The following is a 10,041-nucleotide window of genomic DNA, read 5'->3' on the forward strand; positions in this document are numbered from 1 at the left end:
CCAAACACCAAGGGTGCACAACACCAATTGCTTCCCCTGTGCAGAGGAGGTGAGGAGTACTATCGCACCCTTGGCCAACCTGGTGCCACCCAGAGGTTTTGGACTACAGCTCCCATCAGCGGCAGCCCAGACTGACACAGGCTCAGTCTACTGAGTCTACTGAGTTCATCCTGTGCAAAAATGGCTCCTGGACTGCACCATTGGTGGGGGAATTGGGTGATGCAAGGCTCCCTCCATATAAAATCTCTTCACTGAACCAACCAATTAAATATTGAGAAAATAAATGTCAAACCTCATTTAGCTGTCTTAAATTAATGTACTTGATCTTAAAGAGGGGAATGCTGGTTGGGAGAATTAGGAGGAGGAGATTTTATTTATTTTCCTTCCCAATATCAGAATTGTAACATTACATAATTGGATTGAGATTAGGCTAACTAGTTGATGGATGATAAAAGATTGAATAATTTTAATATCCTCATAAGAAAGGATGGGAGAGGAACTTTCAGTCTACCAGATCAAATGCCATCTATGCCCTCTAGGATTCTCTGATCCTTTGACTGGCAGCAGGGAGTTTTCCATCACCTGCCACTTGGGTCACATCCACACCATCCATTTAAAGCACTATTATACCATGGAAAGAGTAGCTCTGTGAAGTCAGTAACCTCAACAAATCTACACTTTGCAGGATTCTATTAAAATGAGAGCGAGCAAGAGAGAGCTATTTCAAGTGGACAAAAGAGAGCAGGTCGCAGCAAAAGATCCACTTCCAAAGTGCAGACCATCAGCAGCTGATGTGATACACAAGCTGGGTGAGAAACCCAGGTAAGAGCATGTGGGTGTGTTCTAGAGACCAGGTAAAGCACAGATCCACACTACATTTAAAGGGCATCTAACACACATTTAAAGCACCTGAGGGCCTCCAAATAATTCTGAGAACATTAGCTTCCCTCTCACAAAGCCACAATTCCTGGCATGCTTTACTAACTTCACTTCCCCAGGATTATGTGGGACAAGTCATGTGTTTTAAATGTTGGCTGGATATGCTTTAAATGGATGTGGTGGGTCTGCCCCTAGTCAGCCATTAGCCTGTGTAGGCAAACATGGAGTAAGTAAAAACACATATCTCTCTGAAAAAACACATGCCAAGTATGAAGTATGTCAGTTACATTCATAAACACATCCCATATTTAAAAATTCATAAAATGCAGGATTGGGAAGAGGCTTAGCCTGTCAATCTACTCCCTGCTCTTTTCCTGTCATGTGGAGCTAAGACATGCTGAGATTGCCAGCTCCATGTCAAATGCCCTTGCAAGCCCTCCATCGGGGCCGTGGCTTAGTGGTAGGGAATCTGCTTTGAGTGCAGAAAGCCCCTCCTTCAATCCCTGGCATCTCCAGGAAGGACTGAGAAAGAGTCTGGTCTGAAACTCCCAAGAGCACCTGCCTTTTGGTATAGACCATGGCTCGGCAAATTGAGGCCTGCGGGCTGGATCAGGCCCAACTGCCTTCTAAATCCAGCCCACGGGCGGTCCGGGAATCACCGCGTGGATCACCAGCATGCGCACGTTCTTTCCCTCTTCCTCCCATGGCGGCGTCAGCACCTCCTCCCTCCCTCCTCCTGGCTTCTCCTCACCCTGCCTAGAGGAGGAAGGGGGCTGGGCTTCGCTGGTGCCAGCCCCTCTCTGGAGCCCTTTCACATGCCACTCATTGTCCCTCTGCCACCAGCCCCTGCCGCTCGCAAGACACAGGAGCCGCGGTTGGCTGAGCGCCCCTCTTGAGCGGCCGCCATTTAAAGCAGCCCCTCTCCGGAGCCCTTTCATGCGCCACTCATTGTCCCTTGTTCATCCCCCCCAAAAAATATAGTCCGGCCCCCCACAAGTTCTGAGGGACAGTGGACTGGCCCCCTGTTGAAAACGTTGGACTTCACACATCTCTTAAAGGCAGTGGGTTTTAATCTGTGCTGTTACTCTGGGATTCCTCAAGGAGAGGGATTATTACTCAATGGCCCATGGCAGCTTTCCTTGCAATCTGTAACTGCAGGAGAAAGATGGATAAGTACATACTGTAGAGCATACTTTCATGGGGTGGGTGTCATCTGGCAAGCCTGGCCAGTTCCCTATATGGATTGAGACTGTGCCCAAGAATATGTCCCAGGATCAAGGGCAACAGGCTTAGTTCTTTGGCCTGGAGCCTGGGCTTCCTCTGCAAATGTGGGAATGGTTCTCTGAATGACGAGAGCTTGAAAATCAGTGTCTCTTCCATTGGCACCAATGGCAGTTTTCCTCCTGGAAATACTAGCAGGTTTGAGATGTTACTTTCATTGGACCCAGGACACAGCTAGACTGGTAAAGAAAAAGCGATTTACAGTACAGTCATACCTCGGGTTGAAGTAGCTTTGGGATAAGTATTTTCGGGTTGCGCGCTGCAGCGACCTGGAAGTAACGGAACGTGTTACTTCCGGGTTTCGCCGCATGCGCAGATGGTCAAAATGACATCACGTGCATGCGCAGAAGTGGCAAATCGCAAACCGCGCATGCACAGACGCGGGGGGTGTTCGCTTCTGGATGCGAACGGGGCTCCGGAACAGATCCCGTTCACATCCAGAGGTACCACTGTCTATGCGTTGTATATGCGATATAACATTGTGCCACCAGATGGCGATATGGAGCCCCATTTTTCTCTACCTGTTTCCGCTGTTTAAATTTACAACGCTTTAAATTGAAACGCTTCTTTAATGTGTCTAGATCTGGCCCGAGAGCATAATGCAGGAGAAGAAAAGATTAAATGCCCCCTCCCTACCTCCCTGTGGCCTCAGTCCTTATCAGACTCCTCTGCACCTGCCATTTAAGTTGCGGGGAGGGTGGATAACAAATAACAAAGAATGCATGAATGCATTTTATGTATCATTTGGTCAGTAGACGCTGGTTTTCCTGGAGAGCATTCTGAAATTGTTTGAGAATCGGGATAACCTTCAGGCTGTGACCGGGAATATGCTCGTTAGAGGTGACAAGAGCTGTAGTCCAAAACATCCACCGCGTACCATATTGGGGAAGGCTGATTTAGAAAGTGGTGGGTCTTATGGCAAGGATACCTCTGTCTTTCTGGTTGCAGCCTAAGAAGTTGGCTGCCTAGTCTCACTCCACAGCCCTCCCAACGCTTGCATGCGGCTGAGAATTTCAGCATGGCTCTCACGCCACAGCCTAAGCTGCGTCCCTAGTTCCAAGTGGCGCTTTCCCAGACTCTATGTATGATGCACTCTGTGAAACGATATTCTGAGCAAGACTGTGCTGTGCTTACAGTGTGTATCAATAAACTACGAACCTGTGTTCAACTGCCTCTGCTATTTTGACTGTCTACACTGCCACCAGAGAGCCCACAATAAGAGTGCATTGACATCTGCATCAATTGTGCATGTGTGGGTGTGCAGTAGAGCTATCCTTGCATTGTGGGCATTTTTGTTTCTTGACTTGCACAAATGCCATAATTGAGGAAGTTTTTTTCTTGGTCCTTAAAGACTCCAATGCAGACTGAGCGATGATTTATCTTCTTTCATCATTTTCCATGAATCCATATTCATAAATGTAGACTTTGTTGACCACAGGCAAAGGTCCTCACACAAAGTTCTCATGTCCCATCTAACCATTTACACAATCCATACCTAAGGATAATTCAGCATCATTCAGAGCAGGAAAACCATTACAATCTCAGGTTTCATTCAGAATTCAGACGACCTTATTGAGTATTCATCCACATTTTGCCCAAAATTAGCTAGAGGTTATACCACATCGGTATACTGAGCCTTCGTTCTGATTTGTTTGCAGGGTGTTTGCTTGACATTGCATCAAGCAATTGGAACCCCCCACTTTCTGCTACATTTTCCTGTTACTTTCCTAATTGCAAAAAGTATGTTGAAAAAAGCAGGCTTGTTGCTCAAGAATGCCAAATCCAGTTAAATTACACAACCTGAATTTGCCGATATGTCACTGAATCTCAAGAATACTAAGCATGAAAGTGCCCTCTGTGCTCAGGTTAAATTGTATCCTTGCTATTTGCAGAAGTCTTGCTCCAGAGATAATGATTGCTATTGCCACATGATTGTTTATTTAGAGATGATGATAGAGATGCATTTAAGCCTAATCCTCCATACATATACTAACTTCTACTCCCTTACACCTTACATTAACTAGCAATATTAGGAACCTTAATAATAATGTAACAGGAAGTTTTTAATGTTTGATGTTTGCTTTTTATATGTGTTGGAAGCTGTCCAGAGTGGCTGGGGCAACCCAGCCAGATGGGTGAGGTATAAATAGTAAAATTATTATTATTATTATTATTATTATTATTATTATTATTGATACTAATAAGCTCCAATGCTGTTGTTGGAGCCCCAGCTGTTTTGCAACTACAATTCCCATCATCCCTGACCACTGGTTCTGTTAGCTAGGGATGATGGGAGTTGTAGTCCCAAAACATTTGGAGGGCCAAGTTTGGCCATTCCTGGAACAAAGTGGTCCTTCTGTCCATCACTTTTGCCCAACTACCAAAAGCAGACATGCTCCTTAGCAAGTTGTGTGCCATGAGCGATGAATATCCAGTGCATGGTGCGAAAATATTTGCTTTACCTGTCTATCATGGATTTCTATATATTGCCCTTCAATCAAATGACCAGGGTGGCTTACATGCAGAAAAAAATTACTGCAAAGCAGTAAAATGACAACAAAACAGCAACATTTACAAATGCCAATAAAATTAAAAGGTAGCAAGACTGTGAATGTCAAAGCCACATAAAAGAGTCAACAAAATAAAACCTGAAAGGCTTATGAAAGTAAACAAGATCTTTGTTGTCCTCTGAAAAGGAAACAATGCGGATGCGAGGCCAGGTTCTCTGGGGAGAGAAATCCACCACTAGAATGGTATGCCACAATCAGGGCTGGCCCACCCTGGAAGAAGGGTGAAGCAGCTGCCTCAGTTAGCAGAAGCCCCCCCCCGGCCCCCACTTGCTCTGCCGCTGCCACTTCATGCTGCTGCTGTGCAACCTGGGAAAGGAGGCTTTGATGGGGGAAGGACAGAACGGGATGCGCCACTCCTGGGCAGAGCCAGCTCATTCTAGATGAGCACCTTCCTTCTCCCTGGTGAGTTTCACAAGGGCAACCCTGAGAAGGAGGAAGAGGAAGCTGACAGCCCCCCCCCAAGCAGGCAGATGGGGCTGCCTAAGGGCAGACCAGCCTCCCCTGCCATATCACTCAAGGAAGACCTACATGTTGTTTTGTTGTTGTTGTTTAGTCGTTTAGTCGTGTCCGACTCTTCGTGACCCCATGGACCAGAGCACGCCAGGCACTCCTGTCTTCCACTGCCTCCCGCAGTTTGGACAGACTCATGTTTGTAGCTTAGAGAACACTGTCCCACCATCTCATACTCCGTCGTCCCCTTCTTCTTGTGCCCTCAACCTTTCCCAACATCAGGGTCTTTTCCAGGGAGTCTTCTCTTCTCATGAGGTGGCCAAAGTCTTGGAGCCTCAGCTTCAGGATCTATCCTTCCAGTGAGCACTCAGGGCTAATTTCCTTAAGAATGGATGCGTTTGATCTTCTTGCAGTCCATGGGACTCTCAAGAGTCTCCTCCAGCACCATAATTCAAAAGCATCCATTCTTCAGCGATCAGCCTTCTTTATGGTCCAGCTCTCCTACATAGCCAATGAATAAATGTAGATTGGCTACTTGCCCATTGGGGCCCACATCCAATACACACAACTAAGGATGGGCAAACCTGTCAATTTTGGTATCTCTCACTTCCTCATTTTTTAAATTTTAAGTTCTTTTTTATATATTTGCAGATCAGTTTGTGATTTTTTTAAACAAGTTCTCATGAAAATTCACATTAGTGAAAATTTCTTCTAATATGCACATTTTGTGTGCAGTTTTGCCTAATATGTTCATTGTACATTATTTTCATCAATATATGCCTTTTAAAGCACACTTTACCCTAGTATATGCATTTTTGTACACATTACGTGGCAGGAGAATGGCAAATTCCGAAGGATGTCTGTGTTGCAGTTTGTGTATCGTTTCAGAAGCGCAAATGAGGTAGGTTTGCTGTTAAATGCAAACCGAATCAGATTTCTTCCCCATCCCTTGGCACAACCAGGTGGTGGAAAATAATGTTGTTTTAAAGGATCTTTGTAAGAACAGGTTTTTCAAGCTGCTACAATTTAAACAGCTACAATTTCAGCAACGTGATGAGAGAGACATTTTTGCATTAGTCATCTGAAGAGGGGCACCTGAAAGTTAGTCACAGCAAGAATTATGCCAATTATCCCAGCAAGGCTTGGCACGTGTCTGTAAATGTACTTGGCAAAGCAAGTTAGGCACTGGGCAAGAATGGGGGAGGATTGTTCCAGAACCTTGGCAGGGTTGTAGCTTGAAATGTGGGAAGTTTCTATCTCAGGCCTTTTCAACCCCAAACACACACGCCCCTGCAGATACTATTTTTATTCTTTGACAGTTGTTATTGCTATATACTGAACACACACACACACTCGTTGCAAATCAGACAACCCGTGTAGAGAGAAAACTGTTGATACAAGATCTGGACTAAGTGGCAATTAGTTTGCAATTACCCAACATGCCCTGTGTCATTATTATCTCACTTGGAGTATTAAGCATTAAGTACATAAAATAAATGAGAAACCAGCCATTTTGTCTGTCATCCTTCTCTCTGAAGGGCTTGCTGTGGCTGTGCATGTCATTTTCAAATACTGCATTCACCGGTGGAATTTCTTAATAAGATGAGTTGTACAAAGTAGCCCTGATAAGGAAACCAAATCCAGAATACAAGTGTTCCCCAACCAAAAAGGCCACAAGAATTCTGTGTGTGTCCCAAAGAAGCGAAACATTCTGTTTTACCATGTGAACAATTAACGCTACCCAGAACAAACTTAGTTGGTTTCTAAGGTGCTACTGGACAATTTTTTAATTTATTCTGACTGCATCAGACCAACACGTCTACCTACCTGAATCTAGAATTAACGCTATAGTCATTTCACACATTACATAGGAACAGTGTCAATTTGCTATTGGGTGGTCAATCTCAGGCCACTGACAAGAGTACTGACAGGTTTAGGAAGGCTGTTCTCAAGTAGTGCCTTTCAGCCCCCTTCAGCTCTTCTCCTGACTCCCTGCTGAGTGCTACGGCCACCGAAGCTAGGCTGGTAGCTATGAGAAACAGGATTTCCTTGTAGTGGGACCTGTCATTTGGAGCTAGGAGGGCCTGCTGAGTTTTTGGGCACATGGCCAACCCAATCTGTATAACAAGACATTTGGAGGATAATTTTTTTTGACACTGGTTTTTTGCAACAAATCTGTTTTTGTTTTTTTAATGATGTTTATATCCCACATTTCCACCCAGAAGCCCAAGAAGGTGCATATGGTTCCCTTCCTTCCTGCGACTGGGATTCAGAAGCATTCTGCCCCTGACAGTGAGTTTTCATCTTAAATTATTGATGGGCGTGGGAGCTTCTCCCCTTGTAGCTTCTCCCCTATGACGCCCCCCCTTCAAGCCCATCCTTATGCCGCATGTGGGAGGAGTGAGCGGAATGCAACTGCTGTTGCTAGGCAACTGGACCCCATGACCCATCATGGGTTCTTGGTGCTGACTGAGATGCTCAAGATAACTTGCTCTGCCATGAGATTGGGATGCAGGTTCTAAGAGGGGCAGCCCAGGCTCTCAACCTCTATAGCAGTCTTGTCCAATCGAGTGCCCTAGAGATGATTTGGACTGCAATGTCCATCAGCCCCCAGACAGAATGGGTATATATATATATATATTTAAAGAAATGTGTGGCCACATTTGTGCTACTTAGGAAGCAAACTGAATCTCAAGGAGATGCAAAGTAGACAATGACTATTTGGTTTGATTTGCAATAGTATGGAAAATCAACAAAAATAATTTGGGGGGAAACACACACACACACACACACACACACACACACAGGTGATAAAAAAACAAACTGTAGTAGACAATGAATGGATGGTAAAACAGTGGCATGGCAACAGGTTTCCTAACTAGGATGCTATGAAGATTGCGTGGCTATTCCCGCCCCCTCCCACAGATGGAGTAAATAAAGACATGGGACACCAGAATTTAGGTTAATGGGCAAAAAATGGCGACAACTTTATTGATTACAGGTAAGAGCGGTATTGGCTTTAGGCACTGGCCCTAACAGACTATCCAGTCTAACCGGGAAGGGTTAAGCACCAACAGGGGAAGCCCCCGAGATGCACATCCCTAGGCGCTCCCCAAGGGGTTACCGCTCAGGAGCGCGCTTTAGGCCCTAGCCTCCGTAGGTTTCAGACGAGGTGACGCCCCCCGGAGTCCTTTAACGAACTACCCTTCAACATTTGGGGGAGGTGATGGCGTTCCTCCCCCCCAACTCATTTGCATAATAATTCCCCTGCCAATGCCTAACCGCCACCTGAGCCAGGCTCGCCGCCAATACCCTCAGACCTGTAACCAATCCCTGATACCCTGACAAATGTCGGCCAGCCAAATATCATTACCCGCATCAGAGAGATGCACGCCATCCCCGCGATAGATTGCTTCCTTGCTAAACTGGATGCATGGGTGTTCAATGACCCGCCCACCCATTGCAGCCACTCTACGCGCCACCGAGCGCTCAAGGATCCTCCTGGCTCTATTCACAGCCACAGGATTTGTGGCGTCCTGCCAGCAGCGCCTCTCAAGCAAAGATGACCAGATTATTGTTATATTTGAATAGGAAGCCTGCAACTCCTCCAGGTCATTGAAAATATTCCACATCAAGTCCACCCCTTTTCTATAAGCCAGGTCGTTCTCACCCAGTTGGATGACCAGCGCGTCAGGTGGGCCTTCTGCTGCAATTCTTTTCGTTACTGCCGGGAAGAACTCTTCCCAACGCATTCCATGCCATGTAATCCAGGACACTTTGACATTGTTAGGGAGTTGCAGGTCACTGCACCAGCCCCTGGTGACTGCCCGCAGTCTTGCCCAGTGGACAATACTGTGGCCAATGATCCAGAGACGCACCGCCCCGACACCTGAAATAAGAGAATAGGAGAGCCGGGTCAGGGGGAACGGTGGGGGAAGGGGAGTTAACGTGGTTTGCGGATGTATCCTTTGTACGCGTTTGACTTCCACCGTCCCATGTCCATTATCCTCTCTGCCGGTAAACCCATGTGGACAGCGGTGGTCGCAGCCCCAATGCGGAAAGAGTTTGCAGCATACTCCTCAGGTGGAAGCCCAATGGCCGCGATCGCCTTGCGCATAACCCTCGTAAACTGGTGTTTTGACAGGCGGGAGCCATCTGCGTGTATGAAGAAAGGGCCACTTGCTTTTGGTCTTATGCACAGAAACTTCCTAGCGTCCTTTACTGGGCAGGGGCCAGCCTTCTGAGTTGCCTGCAGGCGGATTAGGGCCCCTCTACCAAGCTGATCGGTCTTTGAGCTACGGATCTTTAAGATTACATCTGAGCTTGACAAGGACACGTCCTCTAACAAGAGCCCCCTATTGTTACTAACCAGTTGGTCCTCACAGACCACCTCGCCTATGCGTAAGGCCCCAAAGAAGGCGAAGGAAAATGCAGTGGAAAATAACCTGGCCTCATACCTGGACCAGCAAATGACCCTGAGCTTCTTACGTATCTCCCTGAGTACGTCATAAGTTATGGGTCTTCTGCTGTCGGAGCTAGTAGGCCGAGACCTACGCCAGCCCTCCAGCATCTTCTGCACCATGAAGTGTGCACAGGGGTCGATTGAGAACAAAGCTTTGGAGAAGAATGATATTGCTGCGGAGTGAATGTTGAGGGTTTTGGGGGCCCGACCTAGGTCGCGGAGGCGGACAAGATATTCGATGACCTCTGACTTAGACGGGGGCCTGCCTGGTTTAAATAGCCCTTTTTTCTGGCGAAATGATGTGACATCTAACCACGCCTTGTTATAGGATCCTAGGGTTGAGGGTGCTACTGCTGACAATGCTCCCTTTATCGCTTCTCATTGCCAATACTCCAGAGG

This window comes from Podarcis filfolensis (assembly GCF_964270895.1).
Source record: "Podarcis filfolensis genome assembly, chromosome: 15".
NCBI lineage: Eukaryota > Metazoa > Chordata > Lepidosauria > Squamata > Lacertidae > Podarcis > Podarcis filfolensis.